This window comes from Phascolarctos cinereus, unplaced genomic scaffold, assembly GCF_003287225.1.
Source record: "Phascolarctos cinereus isolate Bilbo 61053 unplaced genomic scaffold, phaCin_HiC Scaffold_9;HRSCAF=440, whole genome shotgun sequence".
Taxonomy (NCBI): Eukaryota; Metazoa; Chordata; class Mammalia; order Diprotodontia; family Phascolarctidae; genus Phascolarctos; species Phascolarctos cinereus.
This window is the reverse complement of record NW_027556402.1, coordinates 32,142,544-32,164,985: the sequence shown is the minus strand read 5'-3', so window position 1 is coordinate 32,164,985 and position 22,442 is coordinate 32,142,544. Positions and strand designations below refer to the sequence as shown.

The window sequence follows — 22,442 nt, the reverse complement described above, 5'->3', positions numbered from 1 at the left end:
AAGTTGCATGATTTGGAGATATGGGAAATTTCTTTGGTACAGCAATGATAGGGATTTTCTATATGTCATTTGGAATACCTTCTCTACAACTTAGGTCTTAGGGAGTCACCTAGAACAACAACGCTCAATTTTTTTTTTTTGGTTTCAAGATATCTTTAAACTCTTAAACATTATAAGGACCCCCTAAAAAGATTTTTGTTGTTGTTGTTGTCAAATGTTAATTTATTGCAATGGTCTCCTTTGTAGCTTTTAATTTGCTGGGCATTCCACAGCACCGCTATTGATGTCAACAACGACATCATGAGGAGGCCTGCCGTCAATGTTGCAGCCCACAGACCAGGCTGTTCCAAGTATCTCTTTAATGGTTCCAGAAAGGTCTCTCGCCAAGGATCGGTGTCTCATCTGTCGAGCAATGCTGATAATTTCATCGAAAGTGATGTTTCCAGTGTGTTTAATATTTTTCTGCTTCTTTCTGTTCCAAGGAGGTTCCTTTAGGGCTTTGATGATCAAGGCTGAAGCAGAAGGCATAACCTCCATGTGGGCCTGTCTATTCTGAATGGTAAGTTTCACTGTGATCCTTAGCCCTTTCCAATCACCAGTAGCTTTGGCAATGTCATCACCAACCTTTTTGGGAGACAAACCCAAGGAACCAGTTTTGGGTGCCAGAGCTGATGTGGCACCAACTTCACCACCAGTGCACCTTAAAAACACGACTTTAATTTCATTAGGGTCAAACTTGGGAGGCATGGCGGCGACGAAGGTGGAAGCTTGGCCTGGATGCTGCGGGGTGGCTGCTGGTGTCGGATGAACCTGATTCCAGACGACCGAAAGAAGTTGCACCTTCACCACCACGAGCTGGAAGCCAAAAGCAAAAGTTTTTTTTTTTTCAAACGTGGGTCATAGCCATATTAAAAATTAAACAATCTTAATATTACTATGCAAAGAGTTTTTGCCTTATCTTCCCCCACCCCACACCCCATGTCAAGGGTCTTGGGAACTGCACTTGATCACACTTTGAGAGCCACTGGCCTAGAATACTGAGGAGTTAAGTGGCTTGTCTATGGTCATGCAGCCAGTATAGGTCAGAGTTGGAACCTGAGTTAAGGTCTTTCAAGCTACCAAGTCAGTTCTCTAATCCACTCTGCCAGAGGTATCAAATGCTTGCCTATGGACCAACTATGTCTCAATACTCCCAAATGCCGTACAAATTTGATTAAAATGTAATTGGGAAATAGTTAATAAAATACATAAAAATGCAATACCACATAGATAATGTTAACATGCAGTTTTCTAAGTCTACATGCAACTGCAGGGATCTCCCCCTAGCACCATTTCTATTTCAGCTTGACACCATTGCATGATACCACACTGTCTTCAGAAGAAACATAATCATGTCTCTTCCCAGGAAGAATTAGGATCAGGAAAATAGGTTTCAAGCTGGAAGAAACCAGTTAGTCCAACCTCATCCTTTTTCTTTTTTTCAGAGGAGGGAACTCAGAAGCAGAGAAGTGAGTGCTTTTCTGAAGGTCATGCTAGTGCTGGTGGTGGCAGAGACAGTATTCCACCGAGGCCCTCTGACACCAAAGCTGGTCTTTCTTCCATTGAATTACATAAAGCCAAGGGATTTTATGAACTAACTCCCTCATTTCAGAGGTCCCGTGTTTGTTGTTTTTGTTCAGTTATTTCAGTTGTAGTTGATTCTTTGTGACTCCTTTAGAGGTTGTCTTGGCAAAGATGCTACAGTGGTTTGTCATTTCCTTCTCCAGTTCATTTTATAGATGAGGAAACTGGGGCAAACAGGGTTAAATGACTTGCCCAGGGTCTTACATCTAGTAAGTGTTTGCATGATGACTTTCTAAAAGTCAAAAAGCAAAACAGAATTAGAGCCCAGGTCCACTGAGCTTTGAAATCCCTCTAGTTCGGTTATAGGAAACATAAAGTCCCTGTCCAGCCTTCCTGAATGTGGGACATCAGTGTACCCCCTCCTTCTTTATCTTTGATTGCTAAGTTCTGATAAATTCACAGCCAACTATATTTGAAGGCTGCTTCCTGCCCACCTGGGAGCCTGTGATCTACAAACAGTCCCTACTCACTGACGATCCTAGATGGGAAATCCTGGAGCTATTAGTACATAGCACTTTACATACATTACCTCAGTTGACTGCTCACAAAATATTTCTTTGAGGTAGGTAGTACAAGGATTATTATTGAAACATCAGAGAAAAGGAAAGTGAACTCAGGGAGACTAATGACTTACCAAGGTCAGGACATAAATTTGCCCTGGGGGTGAGATTGAAAAGCAGACCTTAAATTTGTCTAATGCAGGGAGAGGTCTGAGAATATGTCAGGGCTTGGCAATAGGGCAGGGTTAGGCAGGACTGCTTGGTGACCAGATGGTGAAGAGAGGTGGAACTGGATGTTTTATTGGTTCCCCAGAGAAATGTTGAAGTCTTAGGTTCAAGGTCAAACCTGGTCTAGGAGAAGAGAAGGAAGCCCAAATCTCTTGACTCCATACTTAAGGGCATTTCAGGGGTGGGGGTTAGAAGTAGCCATTGGTGGCCTGGGAAGTGTGCATCTCCACCAAGAACTAGCTAGTGCAGGGTAGACTCTTCAAGTTGGGGAAGATACAGGATACAGGGACACAATCCATCCACTCCTACTGGGAATAACTTCCTGAGGTCACCCCCTGCCTCCCCATCCTGGGAATTTTTTGTTTCTGTCCCAGTTTTGCCCTCTCCAGCTTTGCCTGGGTTCTGCCCCAGGAGGTCGGTAGGAATTTCAGATGAGACAGTTAAGATAGGGAGAACCAGCCCCCATAGATACTTCTTGTCTCCCGCTAAAAGAATAGAAGCTCCTTGGGAGTAGGAATTGTTTCATTTTTTTTTTCTACTCCTAACCCCACTTCCTAGGACACAGGTGTCACTAATAAATTCTGGTTGATTGCTTATAGCTCATCCTTCATACATTTGCATTTAGACATCTGGGGCTCCAAGTTTTTGTTATTCTCTCCTTGGGTATTCATTCTTTTGAGTTAATGGTCCATCTATGACTACTCTTCATTTTATGTTCTTCCTGCTATTTTCTGTGGTGTCTGCCTTGGCATGGCTATGTGGGCCTTGTTGTCTTCCTTCCTCTGTCATTTTCAGTGTAAGATATTCTTGGGCAGATTCACAAGACTTCCCTATTGTTCTCTCCAGCTGACATCTGTAACTGCCTCAATACCTCTCAACATGGTGTCCCCAAACACTACACTTGCCCTTTTTTCATCCCACCGATACTGAGGGATACTTCTTTCTCATGGCCCCTGTTAATTCTCTCATAATTATTTGAAGCAAAGAAGCTGCTTCTTCCCCAGAGAATTCAGCTCCATCTTCTTTGAGATAAATGTCATCCCTGTTATATTTTTCCAATAACCCTTCTTTATCTTCTTTTTCTATGTCAACACTTGACTATCCTTGGACTCCATTCTTGCTGAAAGCCATATCATCATATCAATGTTAATCTTATTTGTATCTGTTGTGATCAACTGTCACATCAGTCTAATGGATTTCCCAGTTTTGTTTTGTTTTTTTTCTCACTACAACTCCAGCTGTAGAAAGGAAGCACAGTGTCAGCCTTGGAACCAGGAAGACTTGGTTCAAGTCTTGCCTCTGACACACACTGGCTGCATGACCCTGGTTAAGTCACTTAACCTTTGATTGTTTAAGGCTATACTAGACTATAAGTTGCAGAGAAGATGCCGACCTGCATTGTTCAACTGGGAGTTTCCTATACTAATGAAATTATAGGTGCAATACCTACACCCTGTTACCTTAGCCCTCGCAGTTTTTTTTTAAATTTGTAATTAGCAGGTTTATGTCCAAGACCTTATAGTAACTAGGTGGCACAGTGGATCAAGGAGAAGGGAATGACAAACCATTCCAGCATCTTTGTCAAGAAAACCCCAAATGGGATCATGAATAGTCATATGCAACTGAAAAATGACTAAACAAAGGGACAATGGATAAAATACTGGACTTGGAATGAGGCAAACTTGCTTTCAAATGAGCCTGATATACTTTGTGACCCTGGGTAAGTTACTCCACCACTGTCTGCTCAGTTTTCCCAACTGTAAAATGGGAATAATAGTAGTGCCTACCTCACAGGATTGTTGTGAGGATCAAATGAGAGTGTATTTGTAAAGTGTTGACCACAGTACCATTATGTACAAGGAGGTCTCCAGCAGAAATCCCCCTTCTAGCCACTGAATTCTTACTTCTTTACTGCCTCTGCTAATTACATTTCATGTGTCTACTCCCACTTTGTTACTTGTCTAGTTTTTTTTTCTGTTCCCCACACGCTGGAAATAAATTTTTTTATTGTCCTTCACTCTCAAGCTATCTCTATGCACAGTTAGCAGCATCCCTTCCCCTTGCTCCCAACCAATTCTAATCCATTCTATTCAAACAGATATTTGTAGGATTTCAAATTGCAAGGGATGTTAAAAGTCATATAATCCAATTCCTTTATTTGAAAAGTAGGGCAGATGAAAACCTGCTGGAATTCATTTCCAACCACACTTAGATGTTAAAGACATGAATTTAGAAAAATGGCTCCAGTGGACAATAGCTCCTCTTATTTTTCTTCTTGCCTTTCCCCATCACCTCTAACCTACTCATTTTCCCTTGGAGACCCAAGGTCTCAGTAGACTGTGGGGAACTACAATACCTCAGCTCCAAATTGGCCTTTTCAGTTTGTTAGAATGCATTCCCCAAACTGTGTTTGAGAAGGCATGCTGCTTGACAATCAGGAACTGAGTGGTGTTAAAGAGGACTTTCTAACCCTAAGAAGTCAGATATAGACAGAGGGCAGGGACTTTCTTCCTGAAGTGGTTCAATGAGGGTTTAAGTTCCTGGGGTCTCTAACTATCTCATTGGCTGCGGTGTATGTCTAAAAAAAAAACCTCTTGGCCACTGGAACTAAGATTCTGGAACCTGGTAAAAGTCTCTCATTATAGATAGAAAACTGAAATAGAACTGAGGATTTCCCCTGGTCTGAAATCCTTAGCTCCTCATAAAAAGAACCAAAGCTTTGGCTCTACACTATATGCCAAAATGTTTTAAAAAAGTTGATGAATAAGCTAACACTCTTACCCTAGGTGGGAACAGTACCATGCTGCCAGTGGGAAGTAGGCCCATAGAAGCAGTCAGGCAGCAAGCAGCACTATTCTAAGTGCTGGGGGTTTAAAGAAAGTTCAAAATCATTCCTGACCTCGGGGAGCTTACACTCTAATTTGGGAGACAGCCCAAATAACTAGGTATATATCTGGTATAAAGAAAGTAAGTGGAAGGGGAAGATATTAGCAGCTAGGAAGATCAGGAAAAGCCTCTTGCAATAACCTCTTGAGGTTAAAGCTGGGTTTTTTTTTTCTTCTTCATCTGTGTCACACCCACTAACAATGAATGAACCCTAAACCTCTTTCCCAGAGCTGATTTTTTTTTCTATTTGCTATTAATTCATGTAGTTATCTAATCAGGGTCCAGAGGTTTAATTACTGTCTCTAGGAAAATAATTAATATGTCTATATATCCAGCCTTCATAGCCCTCATCTACAATCCACCTCTCATCTCTCATTGTCTAGGCTGTCTCCTATGCCAGGAATGTTCTAGCTCTTTACCTCTACTTGATTCTCTTCAAACCCCAATCTCCCGAACAAGACCCCCATATCACTAACTGCCCATTGGACCTATTTAACTGAATGTCCCATAAGCATTTCAAACTCAATGTATCTAAAAGATAACTCATTTTCTTTTCTCCCAAACCCTCCTCTCTTCCTAATCTCTGCTTTGCCTTAGATAGCACTATTATCTTCTCAGTCACCCAGGCTGAATACCTTGCTGTCATCCTTGGCTTCTCGTCTCAACCATCCCATATATCTATTCCAATGCTCAACAAACCTCATCACGTCTCTCCCTCTCTCACATGTTATAAATCTCTTTCCCTCTACTCACACAACAACCTCTTTAGTTCGGACAGTCATCACCCCTCACCTAGACTACTTACTACCAAAGCATCCTGCTAATTAGCCTTCCTGCCTTATCTCATCCCTTTCAAATCCATTCTCTATACAGCTGCCAAAGTGATTTTCCTAAGGTACAGTTTTGACTATGTCACCTTTCACTCAATAAATCCAAGTGGTTTCCTATTACCTCTAAAATCAAATATAACCTCATATGTGGCATTTAAACCACTTTGTAACCTGGCCCCTTCCTACCTCTTTAGTCCTTCAAAATACTCTCCTTGAGACTTTACAATCCAACTACCAATCCATCTCTCATCTCCCATTGCCCAGGCTGTCTCCTATGACAGGAACATTCTCTCACATTACCTTTATTTGATTCCCTTCAAACTGATCAAACATCACTTTCTGCAGGTTGAATGTATTGTACGTCTACTTAATTCTATATACTTATGTACTTCATTATAATATGAGCTCCCCGAGATCTTTGTATACCCAGTGCTTAACAGAGTTCCTAGAATATATTAAGCATTTAATAAATACTTATTAATCAATTGTTGGTTGATTGATTTATCAGATGATATTGGCATCCCTGTAACATGGAAGGTATAAGTTTTTTTTTTCTTCCGTGTGGATTGATTAGCCACATATGGGCTCCATCATGCATGATGCCTAAGAATATTCTCCTTTTCAAATCACTGAAAAATGAAAATATTATTCTGAGAAGTGGTCCATAGTCTGTGTTCATTGTTCAGTCATTTCAAGCATGTGTAACTCTTCATGACCCCATTTGTGGTTTTCTTGGCAAAGATACTAGAGTGGCTGGCCATTTCCTTCTCCAGCTCATTTTACAAGTGAGAAAACTGAAGCAAACAGGATTAAGTGACTTGCCCAGGATCACACAGTGTCTGAGGCCATGTTTTGATTCAGGAACATGAATCTTCCTGATTCTAGGCCCAGCACTTTCTCCACTGCACCACCTACATGCCCTCCATAGTCTTTACCAGACTGCCAAAGTGGTCTATGACAGTCTTTCCACTACATCAGCCTACCTCTGATTGACCTTTAAGATTCTTCAGTATCAAACTCCAGCTACATTTTCTCACCAACTCTTCCCATCCTCTGACTCCAAATCAGTGCAGCTGCCTCCTTGTTTTGGTTCAGTTGGTCTGTAGATTGTTATTTTACCTCTAAAGTACTGTCCGCTACTGTCAGCTTCCAGGAAAGGGAAGTAGATAGATTTCCCCCCCTTCTCAAATAGTGTCTCCATTTCTACACCGTTCTTACGAGTCAGAGCCAAGAAAATAATTTCACAGCTAGTGAGCAACGCCTTGGATTTTTCTAATTCCACATGGAACTAAGTAGTGAGGTATACCCTGTTATGAAAAAAACAAAACCAAAAACATTTGCAGGGCAGCTGGTGAAAAGTCACTACGTAGACCCAGTTCACAAGTATAGATGCTTCTAATGACAGTTCTTTGCAGTCATCGTTTTATTGCCCATTGCAGAAGTGAGAAACAAAAGGGTGTTTCCTAATGTGAAACAAATATCTTTCTAGGGAAGATTCAGTCACAATGTGATGTTTGTTCACTACTGATCTTCAGCCCATTAACCACCCAATCCTTCCACATGGATGAGTTTGTATCATATTCTATACTGAAAATAATCATTTTAATTAGAACCGTGGAGGCAAAGGATATTTTTTCATCATTCCCAATTGGCATGTATTGTTCTTATTTTATTCCTTGGGTCACATGAAGGGCTAGGAGGTTTTTTTTTTAATTTTCCTTTCTTTCTTTCTTTCTTTCTTTCTTTCTTTCTTTCTTTCTTTCTTTCTTTCTTTCTTTCTTTCTTTCTTTCTTTCTTTCTTTCTTTCTTTCTTTCTTTCTTTCTTTCTTTCTTTCTTTCTTTCAGCACCCTGCTTGTCAGAAGTATCTTGCCTGACCTGGTATCAGTAACTTTGGTTCCTGGGGAAAACCTGTTTGAGGAGTTGAATAGAAATGAAAGCACGGAATTCAGCTCATGGCAAAGCCCCTCTCTGCTGGAGTCACAGCCAGTCCCAGCAGGAAGCCTTTCAGCTGGCTGACTCCAACAGAGGGATGCTGTGGGACACTATGTTTATGAATGCCACCTACTGGAATTAAATGAACAAGCCAAAAGTTCACAAAACAACCCTGGTTCTGGGATAGATTTCCAGCAAATAATAGACACTCAATTTTGGGTTAGATGGACTTTAAAAAAAATTTGTCTGTTTTTTTAAATGATTTAAATGACATAAATGTTATATTTTTATTTTTTTTTTTTGGATGAGAGTTAAGGAAACAGAGAAGAGATGGGAAGGTAAAGATATGATTAAGTTTGGCCAAATCAGTTTTGAAGGGAAAGAGGGTCATAGAATTGTAGATTTAGACCTGAAGGCACGTCAGAAGCTATCCAGTAAATTCCCTTATTTTACAGATGAAACTGAAACCCAGAGAGGTTAAGTAATACTTTCAAGGTCACACAAGCATGAATGTCAAGGGTTTGAATCTATGCCCAAAATTTGGGGTACCAACCTGTGATTTCATCACTATGAATTCCCTCCACAGTGGTAGATCAGCAATTCTATTGTAACTTGTTAGAATTTCTTGGAGCACTGAGAAATTGACTTATGTGGGGCCACTCACACAGCTGCTATGAAGCACAGGCAAGACTTGAACTTAGATCTTTCTGAATTCTAGGCCTGTTCTCTCTTTACTCTCTAGTACCCTTCAGGATTCTACGTGTTCACGTTTTTGTAGAGATCCATGTGACTCCTCCTTTGCATGTGTAGGCCTGCTTTCATCACCATCAATTCTCAGTGCTCTGGTTAATGCTTTAAGAGAAGCCTTGGTACATTTTGTTGGTGCATTTTTTTAGATCTAGGGTTATTAATCTGCATCCATGAACTTCAAAAAAAAAATATATATATATATATTGCTAGCAGTATTCAAATGTAATTGATTTTCTTTGCAATCTTATCTATTTTATTTTAAAATATTATTCTGAGAAGGGATCTAAATGCCAATGTAATCTATGAAGTATATGAAAAAAATTTAAAAAACTTTAAGAACGTCTGTTTCATGTGGCAAAGATGCCAACCACTATGAAATTCCTTTTTGCCCAGCATTGAAAAACAATTTACCATTTGTCCAATCAAGCTTACCTCCACCTTGACTGAGCACCTTAGCAAATGCTTCCCTATTCATTATATTTACTTCTATCCAAGAATAGACTTCCCCTACACCTGCTAGTATCACATCGGGCTGTATGGGGTATTTGGAGAATACCTTTGCTGTGAGGGCTTACCAAGCCCTTTACAGGGCTACTCATTCACCTTTGATGTCCACATGTTCCCCAATTCTCACCTGTGCCTCCAAGAAGGTGTAACATGTACAGTGGCCTTAACACAGTAAATGTCTCAGCAGATGGGCTAAACCAGGTTTGGGGTAACTAATATGCCTCGAATCTGTTGGTGAGTTAGGGGTATATGTACCCCAAGCATGTAAAGAACTCCCCCAGAGGAATGGGCAGATGAGAACAATTTGTTCCACCATCCATGAAGGCAGCTGAAGCAGGCCATGGAGTGCTTAGAGCTTGATCAGACATCTAAGAAGCCAAGGTCATCCACTGCATCCCGGGCCATCACCCGTCCTGTCAGTGGACTTCCATGACTCTGGAAGAGAGAGTGAGGCTGATGACTTTGCACAATTCTGCCTCACTAAAATCCAATTCACTCAAAGACCGAGGTGTCACTGTAATGTCATTGGTTCTCTTCAAAAAATGAAGGACGAACAACAATATCACATTAAGCACATGCAGAAAGCATATAATGGCCCAAGAATTGGTGTCATTTATTCAAAGGAAAAAGAGCAGCTGGAATCTTTCATAGGGACGTATGTTTCTGCTCCTCTTCATCTAACAAACCTTAAGAAAGCTCCGTATAGTTTTTCATTTTATTTCCCTCCTGATACAAAATTTGCCAAAAGGGATGAGAATCTGTATTCAGTTAACATCATCTAAACATAAGAGACAGTGTTGCATAATGGATAAAGAACTGGTTTCAAAGTCGGAATGACTTGAGTATAAATCCCACCTTGGACACATACTTACTATGCAACTCTGGGCGGGTTACTTAACTTCTCAGTCCTCTAGGCAATCTCCTCATACTATAAATTGAAAAAGTTAAAAAAAAATGCCAAACTGCATTTAATGTAGAGCAGGGATTCTCATGTGTGGGGGTGGGTGGGTGCATGTGGGTGTGTGAGATGGACCCCTCTGGTGGTCTAATGAAATCTATGGCTCCCATACAATGTTTTATAAAATGAACAGCGTTATAAAGGAAAGCAAAATTTATTGAAAACAAAGGGTTTTTTATACCCATTCATAGTCATGGACCCCCTAAAACCTATCCACAGATAGGTTTTAGGACCTAGGTTAAGAATCCTGTATAGAGAGAGTTTTCTCATGTGGGAATTTCATATGCCAATGAAATCATACAGCTAGTACTTATCCATCTAAAATTTATTTATGATTAACACTCATCCATGCATGGGTATATGAATGGGAAATAAGTGCTCTCTTATACTCTAGGACTATGATTAATCAAATTCAGAAAGCACTTCTTAGGTGCCTGCTGCATGCAAAATACCAGCTTATGGTTTTGAGGGAGAAATAAAATTGGATGCCTAACTTTTGAAAGTTTACAATCTAATAGAAATAGAAATAGAGAAAGTATAATCAATAGCAGTCATAAGAATTAGAATATGACAACTATGTAAGTATAAGTTATGTAGTATATAAGGTTTGAGGAAAATAAGATTTCCAACTGGTGAAAACAAGGAAAGGGCATAGAAGAGGTGAGTCCAGTGAGGATTTCAATGGGCAGAGATGGAAATCAGGGATTATGTCCTTTATAGAGGGTATGGCAGGACCCGAAGTAGTGAGGTGGAAGAACAAGAGACATAGTCGGGGAATAGTGAGTAGGAGAGAAGACAGGCCTGGAAAAGTAAATTATAGACAAATTGAGGAAAGCATTGAGTCAAGATCAGGGCTTTGGTTGTTACTGGGAATAAATACATGCCAGTTCTAAGCCATAGCACCATTAATTCTCAAATCTCGTATTAAAAATTTTTAATGGTTAGTCCCTTGACAAACATCTAAGAACATTTTGCAGTATATTTAATTTCCAAAGTTTCAAAAAATGATTCAGGATTTTACAGTTCAGGGAACTTCATAGCACTGTTAATAAGCTCTCATATAATTTTGCGAGGGGGTGGAGAGGATGGATAGACTGTTTTGTGGGTTTTCCACAGAGAAATCCTCCAAGAATATTTCCCCTCATATTGTTCTAATGATTCTGAAATATTAGTGCCTTTCACAGAGCCACAGCAGGGTATAAGTGGTACTTGATTGATGGCTGCCTCCTCCTTCTTTCCTTTGTAAACTTACTTCGGGCAACGTGGGCTGGAATGGACAACTTCAGCACAGCAATGTTGGAGCTGCGTAGGCAAGCAAACACACAGGTGTGCGAGCACACATGAGCATGTGTGAACAGACACACAGACCCAGCCACTAATGATTCTTTCCTTTTCTCTGACTAGAACTTTGAAACCCTGGAAATGCAAGCAGCTTCTGAAAACAGTAGTAATTAAACTACAGCACCAGTGTGACCAGGTCACTCCCTAGATTAAGAGGCTCCAGTGGTTCTGGAATGCCTTGAGGATCAGAATACCACCTCCTCTATTTGGCATTTAGAGCACTTCACAATCTGGCTGCCATATTCCCAGGCTTCTTGCACATGACTCCTCTTCACACATTCTATGGTCCAGCTCGATTGGCCTAATCCTCATGTAAGACAGTCCATGCCCAATCTCCATGTCTTTACACAAGCTGTCCCTGATATGTACTTCTTCCTTCCCCTTCAAAGAATCAGTGGCTTCCTCCAGAGCTCAATTAATGAACCATCTACAACAGAGGTTCTTGACTTCGGGTTGGTTGGTTCAAAGGGAGCATGAACTTGGGTTTTTTATTGATAAGTTTAATTCAGTAATATTGGTTCCTTTTGCAATCCTATGCATTTTATTTTATGCATTTAAAAATATCATTTTGAGAAGGGGTCTATTGGCTTTTCCAGATTCCCAATGGTGTTCGTGAACCCTCAAAACTAAGAATCATTCTACCTCCCAGGGTGGTAAGAATCAAAGGAGATCTTTGTAAAACACTTAACACAGTGCCTGGTACACAATAGGTACAAATGCTTGTACCTTTCCCTTGTCCCATTCCTCAAAAGGCTTTTCCATGGGACTTGCAGCTGAAACCTTCCATATGTCTGGCCTCTCCTATTAAGAATGTGAGCTCCTCAGGAGCAATGACTGTCTTCCTTTTCTATTTGGATCCTCAGCACAGCCCAGTGTTTTGCATGAAGTAAGTATCTTTATTTTGTAAGTATTTATTTGTAAGTATTGCTTTATTTATTCCCTCATTCAACTATCTCTAAATTTATACAGTAACAGCAATATTGTTTTAAGAACAACTTTGAGGGGCAGCTAGGGGGCACAGTGGATAGAACACTGGCCCTGAAGTCAGGAGGACCTGAGTTCAAATGCGACCTCAGACACATAACACTTACTAGCTGTGTGACCTTGGGCAAGTCACTTAACCCCATTGCCTAACCAAGAAAAAAAAAAACCAAAAAAAAAACCAACTTTGAGTGAATAAGTCATTTTGACTCTTATAAGCACCCAAGTCAATTACAAATGACATATGAAGGAAGATACTATCTGCATCCAGAGAAAGAACTGATAAATAGAAGCATGTATAGAATGATTTTACATATATATGCATATAAACATATATATACACATACACATATGCATATGTGTCTTGCATGTGTGTGCATGTAATGGTAGTCATGTCTAGAGCAGGTAGAGGGAGAGAAGAAAAAAAGGAAAAAATGTACATGATGATTATATATTTAAAAGGAATAACAAGTCCATAACAGATGGGAAATTTCATGTGCAATTACGTTTTTTTGTTATACTATGTCATGGAAATGCTTGTTTTATTCCATAAATTAAAAAGAAAATAAACATAAAGAAAAAAAATAACTTGGATTGAAAATTGAATAAAATCCTCTTTGTCCCTCTGGTCTGCCTTGGGTTATATATACTTTGCATAAAGTTCTAGTAACCTTTTTATTTGCAAGAAAAACTTTGCGCTCTGTACAAGAGATTCAAAGGATTACAATTAGGCTTTGTATATATGATGCCAACTATCTGGATGAAAAGTGAAAAAGTAGTTCAGATGTTACCAAATATTCAGAAGTTTGAGGCTAAGTAGGCACAGTGATAGCTATTCAATCATGCAGAGAACAGTAGCTGTTCCTGAAGATTTCACAAGACCACTTCATAGCCATGTTCCATTCCTAGAAGGGACAAAACAGAAATGCCTTCTTTGAATGTTATCCTTGTAAACCAAAGCACGTGAACTCATTGTTACAAAATAACAATGATCCCCATCTGTACGTGTCAAAGGAGGTTATGCAAATTAGCACTCCTCAGTCAGTTAATTTCAAAAAATAATTTGGAAGATGAAAAATATACTATAGCAAGAAGCACATCTCTCCTGGCTCAAATCCATACTTTTTAAACCAACGGAAGTTGTTAAGCCTCATAAACTTCCCAGGAGAATCAGGATCTAGTCTTAACGTTGGATATTACTGATCTCTGAAGTAGGTAAGGCCTCAGAGGGCATCCTGTCCAACTTGTAGCTGAATAAGACTTAACTCATACAGCATGTCCAATAAGTATGCCTCTAGCCTTTGATTTAAGAATTCTACTTCACTCCATTGCCCATGCCCATGTGCAAGCACCCCCTTCTCTTTTGTATAACTCATATCATCACAAATCTAAAGTTGCCTCTATGCAACTTCCACCCACCCTGCCTAGTTCTGTCAATTTTACTCCATCTCCCATGTTTCAGCCCTTAACATATTTAAAGATAGCTATCATACCCCCTGCACCAGTCCTCTCTTCTCCGTGCTAAACATTCTCAGTTTCTCCTACTAATCTGTGCTGGTGGTGATGGCATTTTTCATGTAGACCTGAAAGAAACCTTTCAAGTCTAACCCACTCATTTTACAGATGAGGAAACTGAGGCACAGAAAAGTTAAGTAACTTGTTTGGGGTTGCACAGTTATTAATCCTCTGAGATAGCATTTTGAACTCAAATTTTCCTAACTCTTACTCTAAAGCTCTATTCACTAAGCCACCTAGCTGCCTCTAATTTACTCTGTGATCTGCTGAATGAATGATTATGATAGGGACTATGAAGGAGAATGACTTAAACTGACTTGGAAATATCATCTCTCCATAAATCAAGTTTATTATAGATTTGCCCCTACCCACAAACCCATTTAATCTTTAAACTTCCAAATTTTTCAAGAGATGGTTTCTCTTCGATTCTTAGCTCTAAGACTGAGAGAACTCACATGATGATGATGAGGAGGAGGAGGAGGATGATGACAATGGCAACAATGATGATGATGATGGTGGTGGTGGTGGTGGTGGTGGTAATAGCTAACACTTATATAGCATCTATTATGTATAAAGCACTGTGCTAAATGCTTTATAATTATTATCCTATTTGATCCTTACAACAAGTGTGATAGGTAGATATTACCGTTATCCCTATTTTACAGATGAAAAAAATCAAGGAAAATAGAGGTTAAGTGACTTGCCTGGGGTCACACAACTACTCCGGGTCTGAGGCTGAATTTAAATTCTGGTCTTCCCAGCACCATGCTGTATTTACTTCCTCACCTGGCTGCCTCCAAAATAAATTTCCAACACATAAAATGGGGTTCAGGGGCATTTTATCCAGGATCATAGATCTAGAGCTGGAAATGACCTTGAGGGCCAGCTAGCCCAGCCAATTGACTTTATAGATAAGGAAATTGAATCCCAGAGAATTTAATGTCTTGCTCAAGACCATACATGTAACTAGTATCCTAGGTGGAACTAGAAGCCAGATCCTTTGAATCAGGAGTGAGTGTTCTTTCCACTATGTTGAGCACATAATGTTCCTTAAGCAGGGAGTGTTTAATTTTCACTATGTATTCCAAGCCCCTAATGGTCCTGGTGTACTGATGAATTGATTTACTGGAATGAGGTTATAGCAATTCATTTTGATGCCAAGTTGTCTCTGTGTGTGTGTGTGTGTGATGCTTACTACTAAGTACACTCTATAAGCATACTAAGTATACTTTATATATACACATATTATATATATAATATATATATATATATACATATTATAACTTTATATATGTACTTTGACCTCAAGGTATTTTTAATTCAATCAGGAAAATAGGCTCATTGATTTAGAAGTGGAAGAAACCTTAGAAGATATCTGCTCTAATCTCCTCATTTCATAGATAAATATGTCACAAGGGTATGCTGGGTCCAGCTCATACTTAGCTCGCTCTAAAGAGCCATTTTTTTTTAAATTTTCAGAACAAGCATTCACACATTAGAAATAAGCAAACAGTACCAACCCAGGCTTGGTTTTGTTTATTGTGTGCTCTTATGAAAGTGATAGAAAAATATTAATATTGCAGATTCAATTTTAAAGCATGTATTGTAATTATTAACCATTTACCAGCATAGCGTTGGTACCTTGAGGCTCACAGAGATGACATTATTTCCTCCAGGTCACACAATAGTAGAGATGAGATCTGATGTCTGATTCTGGGTCCTCTATCTCTAAAGCCATTGTTTTCTTTCCACTGTTCTAGGACAAGGTAGTATATATCATCATATAAGTCATCATATCTGTCATCTAACAGATCACTGGCCCCAGAGACAGTGAAGCCTGAATACAAATCTAGCCTTAAACACTGGGTAGATATGTGAACACCAGTATATCATCTGACCTCTCTTTGCTTTAGTTTTGCTATCTGTAATGAGGGAATTTTTTAGATGACCTCTAAGATCTGTTCCCAGTCTGAAACTATGAATTCAGGACACAGAAAAAGATCTGTGTCTATAATATAAAGCATGGAAACTTGAGATTTTTGATAGAGATAGAGGGTAGGGAATTCAAAGTACTGGTGTGAATCAAAGGTTTAAGTCATAAAATTTTAAAGTGTGGGTTTGGATTCATTTATACATGATGACACAAGATTAAATTTTCAAGTTTTTAATATGTACCAAGTAAGCAGCCCTCCTTAGAAACATCTTTGCTATTGCTGGGATTTCCAATACAATATTGAATAATAAATGAGCAGAACCAAGAGAACATCATATATAGTAACAGCAAGATTATTTTAAATACAATAACTTTGAGCAAATAAGTCATTTTGACTATTATAAATACCCAAATTAACTACGAAGGACATATGAAGGAAGATGATTCTGTATCCAGAAAAAGAACTGATAAATAGAAGTATGCATAGAATGATTTTACACACACACACACACACACACACACACACACACCCCACACACCTATTTGTGTCTAATGGTAGCCATCTTTAGGGTACGGGGTAGGAAAAAAAGAAATTTCCATAACTTTTTATTATATATTTAAAAAGAATAATGTGTTATACATAGTAGATTTGCAATTTCATATACAATCATCTTTTTTTTTCAATTATATTATGTTATGGAAGTACTTGTCTTATTCCATAAATTTAAAAAAAAATTAAAAAGAAACATCTTTGCTTCTATACTGATCCATTTTAATTATCATTATTAAAATGTATTTATGAGTTACCTAATCTTACACTCTACCAATAATTGGTTAAGATGGAGACATACACTTTTAGAATTCAAAATCCAAATCAGTGAACACCCATAGAGGACTAGTATATAGAAACCAAGGTAGAGGGCAAATAGACTCTATTTACATTCAATTTTGTTAGTACAAAGTATGCTAACATATGACACTGTTAGGTGGAGTAGTAGGTGGAACATAGGACAGAGAGAGACAGACTTGAATGCTACCTCAGAGACTTACTAACTGTAAGTTTGAGCAAATCACTAAATCTTTGTGTCTCAGTTTCCTTATCTATAAAATGGCTATAATAAATAACACCAACTCCATAGGGTTGTTGTGAGGATTTAATGAGATAAGGAATGTAAAACACTTAAAGTGCTACATAAAACTAGCCATTGTTTGTTAGACCCCATATTTAATTAATTTTTTCAATGAGGTACCATAAAACCTAATAATCAAAGCAAAGCAAACAAAAAATAAAACACCAAATTTTTATCATGACAAAGAGGTTACTAAGCTCATTTGGCTACATCCGGATCATATTTAGCTAAGTTCATAATATTTTTTTTTAGTTCAGAACATTTTTAAACCTTGAAAGAAAACTAAGCCCCATTCATCTGCCAAATTATAAAGATGAGAACTTTACTATTATGAACTGGATTTTTATTTTTGCTGGATAACTCTACACAGTTGATAAACTACAAATGACACTATTCTTTTTAGGTTACACCAATTCTAGCTTCTGTCATCATTGTTTATAGACATCCCTCTGCTTGAGTCAAGGTTAGGTTTGATAAGCGATTAAAGGCAATTCTATCACAGTAGCATGTTTGTTTGTTTTTTCCTTAAAAAGGGAAAAAAAATTGACTAAAGAGAAACAGCCTATAATTCTACAACAAGTCAAACAAGAGTATTTTTCTGATGTAAAGTAATAACATAATTCCCTGCAGGTCAGCCATTCTATCTTCTGACAGCGGCATAACCCTAATTATTGTAAGATCCTCTTGAAATCTCAAAGCAGCTTGTAGTGTTCCCCGAAACTGCAATGACCAAGTAGAAGGCCTGAGCTTCTGCTAACCTGGGTGCAATGTATGGCTCATGAGGCGGGGAGACAGCCCCAGGAGCAAAGCCATAACATTAGCCATTATTAATGATTGTTATTAGATGACTCCAGGGTTAGGATGAAGTTCAAATGAGATCATATTTGTAAAGCACTTTGCGAACCTTGCAGTGCTATATAAATGCTAGCTATTGTCATTTCTATAACTGTTATTATTATTATTATTATTATATTAAAGTAAGATTAATCAGGTCTAGGCCAATTAGCAACTGCAACAGAAAGTAGCCTTCTGCCCCAAACAGCGATAGAATCTATGACTAGAGTTCTGCAACAGACAAATTACTTATTGATTCAGTGAAAAAAGACATTTTAGGAGAATTGCCAACTGGAAAATTCCAAAGTTGACTTTTGTGAAAAGGGAAAATAACTCATCCAAATAACTCTAGGTCCAAGTTCTTTCTCTTTTTAAGATATTCTATCTGGTTTGCATCAACTCAAAGTAGTCTTTTGAACCCAAGGTGAGAATATAGGGAATTCTGCCTAAACTCCACTGGATGTGTGATCATGGGCAAGGCATTTCATCCCCAAGCCTCAATTTCCTAATCTTTAAATAGGGTATGATAATACATATGTGTATTATGTGTCTTACAGGGCTTTCAGGAGGCTCAAGTGAGCTAACATTCATAAAGTACTCTACAGAATCAGACAGTCCTATATAAATGTCACAATTATTTCTATCATAGAAAGAATCATCAGGAGGTACTTGATTCACACTGAGGGGAAGGGGTTGGAGAGATGTTAGACCTTCAAAGGGAACAGACAATCAGAAACGAAGTCATTAAAAAGTTGACGTAATTCTGGTAATGAGCTATTCTGACAGCTTGGTCGAGTTCTATCAGTTGAAATACTGTTGGCATATCTCAGAAGAAGCACAGGTGGTGATTCCTTTCATTTTGGGATAACCTTTTAAAGTCTTATGCCCTCAAGGCCACTATGTCCTGTGGTAGCTGGGAAGTGACCTGAGGTCTTTGGAAATGATGCCAGAAAAGGGCAAACTCTGATGAGTTCTGCCACCCTGGTGATGCTTCCAGCATAGACAGAAAATTAGAACTATAACTAACAATTTTTGTGCCTCAGGTAAACACCATAGACCTCACCCAGGGCAAGAGGAATGAAAATCATTCTCATTTTGGAAGAAGAGGTACAGACTAGCACCCTGAGTGAGACAAAGGCACCACAAGGCCTCTCCTGAAGGCTAACCAATGCCACCACCATCCCCAAGGGCATTTTGGTAGCTTTCCATTTCTATTAACAAACACCCTCTATCCAGAGTCATCAAGTCATCCAGTCAATAAACATTTATTAAATGCTTATTTATTTATGTTCCAAGTACTGTCCTAAGCACTAGAGATACAGAGAAAGGCATTAAACAGTCCTTGCCTTCCAGGACCTTAAGATCTAATGTAGAAGATAGCATGCAAACAATTATGTAGAAAGAGTCATGCAGCATAAATTGGAGGTATTCTCAGAGCAAAGGTGTAAGCATTAAAGTATACTAGAAAGGGTTTGTTTCAGAAAGTGGTATTTGGCTTGAGACTTGAAGGAAGCCAGGGAAGTCAAGAGGCAGAGACAAGGTGGGAAAGCACCCCAAGCAAGGAGGTCAGCCCATGAAAAGGGTCTTATCTGAGGAAGAACTTCCCACTTGTCATCCAAAAGGCCTGACTGTTAGGGTGTGTGTGTGTGTGTGTGTGTGTGTGTAAGGGTGGAGTGGTTACTTTTATAGTAAACAGACAAAAAGGCATAAAATAAAACACATGGGATAGGATTTAAAAGGAAACTAACAGGAAACAGGAAAATTCATTTATAGGAGAATTCACGACAGGAGTGGGTTTATGGTGAAAGAATGAATTCTGTTCTAGATACATTGAGTTGGAGATGACTATGGGGCATCCATTTCAAAATGTCTAATAGCCAATGGATTGTAGCTCATGTGAGAGACTAGTGCTAGATACACACATGTATGTGTGCATGTGTATGTATATGTATATACATACATGCATATATATATACATACATGCATATATATACATACATGCATATATATATATATATATAGCTCAATTAGGCAGACAGGCTAAACCAGGTTAAGGGTAATCAGCGGCCTTCACACTGGCCGGTGGAGTTAAGTTGATATCTACCCCAAGAATGTGAAAACTTTCCCTAGCAGAATTATCAGATCAGAACAATTTGTTCCAATGGCCATGAAGGCAGCAGAACCCGACACTGTGGAGCACTTAGAGTTTGGTTAGACCCTGAAGAAGCCAAGGTCATCCATTGCCTCCTGGCCATTACCAATCACCCTGTCTTTTGCCTTGCCACGAGACTTTGATGACTCAAGAAGAGAGAGTGAGGCTGATGACTCTGCACAAGGCCACCTCATTTAAATTCAATTCATCTGAAGGTCAAGACATCACTGAGACATCATTGGTCCTCTTTCAAAAGGAAGGACTAACAATAATGTTATTACTCTGTATTTCATCCTTTTTTCTGCTTTGTCAAAGCCCCATCTCTTAGCCTAGCTCAAAAGGGGACCATTACCAGTCTGAACTAAGGCTTGGTTGAAGAATGTGATCACTTCTAGCCCTTGGGCATCTGCTTGTTAACCAGTTTAAAGTGGAACCCTGGCTTTGTTTACCAGTAAATAAAAGAACCAGCTTGGTCTAGGACCCTCCTCAGGGGATAACTCTTCTGCCTTCGCTGCTGTTCCTAATCAAAGTTCGGGGTCTCCAAGGGAAAGGCTACAATGAGGGGGGTCCCTGATTGAGGTGGTTTTATTCTCTAATCAAGATTACTAGAGGCACTTGATGGTCACCAAGCAATTAACATTCCTTGATTGCCATAGAGGGGTGTGATCATTCACACTTGAAGGCCAACCCACTTACCAATTGGGATTCTCTTACCTTTGCCACAAAAAGTCCAAATGATACACTGTTAGGGAAATCAGAAGGAAGACATACCTAGGTTTAAGAGACCATGTACACCTTTACTTGGGGTCTCTGGGCATTGTAGAGGACGTTGACCCAATTTCTTGGTTACTGCTAGTCTAACTAATAAATTGATCATTCTCAGTTCCCTGGCTTTTGCTGAGGTGCCAACATGATCCATTTTACTTACAGTGTATGTGTCACTGTTAACAAAACGATATCTTACCCTGGAGAAAACCATACCCCGATGTCATTTTTATTCACTACATGAGCATATCAATTTATTAGCAATGCATGTTAATTGCATAATAAATTGGGACAGATCTCCTCAGCTTAGGGCTGGCCCCTGAATATAAAGGGAGACAGATATTTATAAATTAAAAATGTTTAATCAAGTAAGACCAATTAACCAAAAGAAAACAATTAACTGGGATACAAAATTACATACTCTGATTTCTAATTGGAGGAAAGATTAGGGACTTTCTAGGTTAGGAGGGGGAGAGTGAACAGCAGCAAATCCCTGAAATCAGAAAAAGAGGTATCCCACTTCCCCAAGTGTCTGTGTTCAATCAATGGAACATGGAAACAATAACTGATTGCCCAGTACAGAGCCAGTTTTCAGATAAGACATATGCATTGCTTAAGATGTGTAATTGTGAGAAAACTCTTCGCATCAGTCTTTGTATCTGATCCATTCTCTGGTCAGCATAACCCAGGTCCTTAGTTAAGGTAGAGGTGGTCCAGATTCCCAGACATTCAGGGTTAGGTCAAACAATTCACTAAGGTTTTCTCACAATTGTCCCACTTGAATATAGTTTTCTCACAAGATAGAAATTGGACTAGACTTATAATTGAATAGAAAGGGAACTGAGCTAGCTCCAGGATTGAGTTACTAGATGGAGTCAGGTGGTTCACTCAATTCTCACTATTACCTGCTAGTCTAATCCCCTCAATTCCCTCACCCCTCTGAGATGGCAGATATCCTCTGATTGACAGTTCTCACTGGCCTAGGGCCAGACCTTATTCTTTGCCCCTTATCAAACCAGAGCTTGAATCTCATCAGCTAGCCCCAGCCTGTGTCTGAGGGACCCCAGGGTACAATCACAATGTTCTCTCATTGGAACTTGATCCTGCCTCCTGACTCCATTCTCAGCATCCTGACATCAGCTCCAACAAACCACAGTACAAATACCACCTCTTCTCCCCCTCCACCCCAAATATACAGCAACAACACCACTCATGTCTTCTTACTGAGAGGAACACAACCTAGGTACTCTAGATTTCCATGCATTGGGACAAATTTCTTTTCATTGGGCAATTCTTCATCCAAAACCAATTATTTTACCAGCAACTGTTTGCTTCCTGAGGCTCAGTTAATAATCTACATATGGAGATACTATCATTATCACTTGGTCATGAATTCTTTGGTCATGGTAACCCATGGGAAAATCATAGCAGCAGCAACAACAACATTTGAATGGCTTTTAGTTCTCTGTGGCTGTTTGGTAGAATTGGGGACATGAGTTCCTAAGAATCACGGTTTTCAGACCATCTGAAGGTGATCTATTCAGCTGGTGATCATGTAGCAGGTGATCTACTAACT

General features: G+C 39.2%; 1 pseudogene; it reads right to left on the bottom strand.

Moving 5' to 3' along the window:
• Positions 1 to 249: 249 nt before the first annotated feature.
• LOC110209848 (large ribosomal subunit protein uL11 pseudogene) lies at positions 250 to 861 on the bottom strand (annotated as a pseudogene).
• Between the last annotated feature and the right edge of the window lie 21,581 nt (positions 862 to 22,442).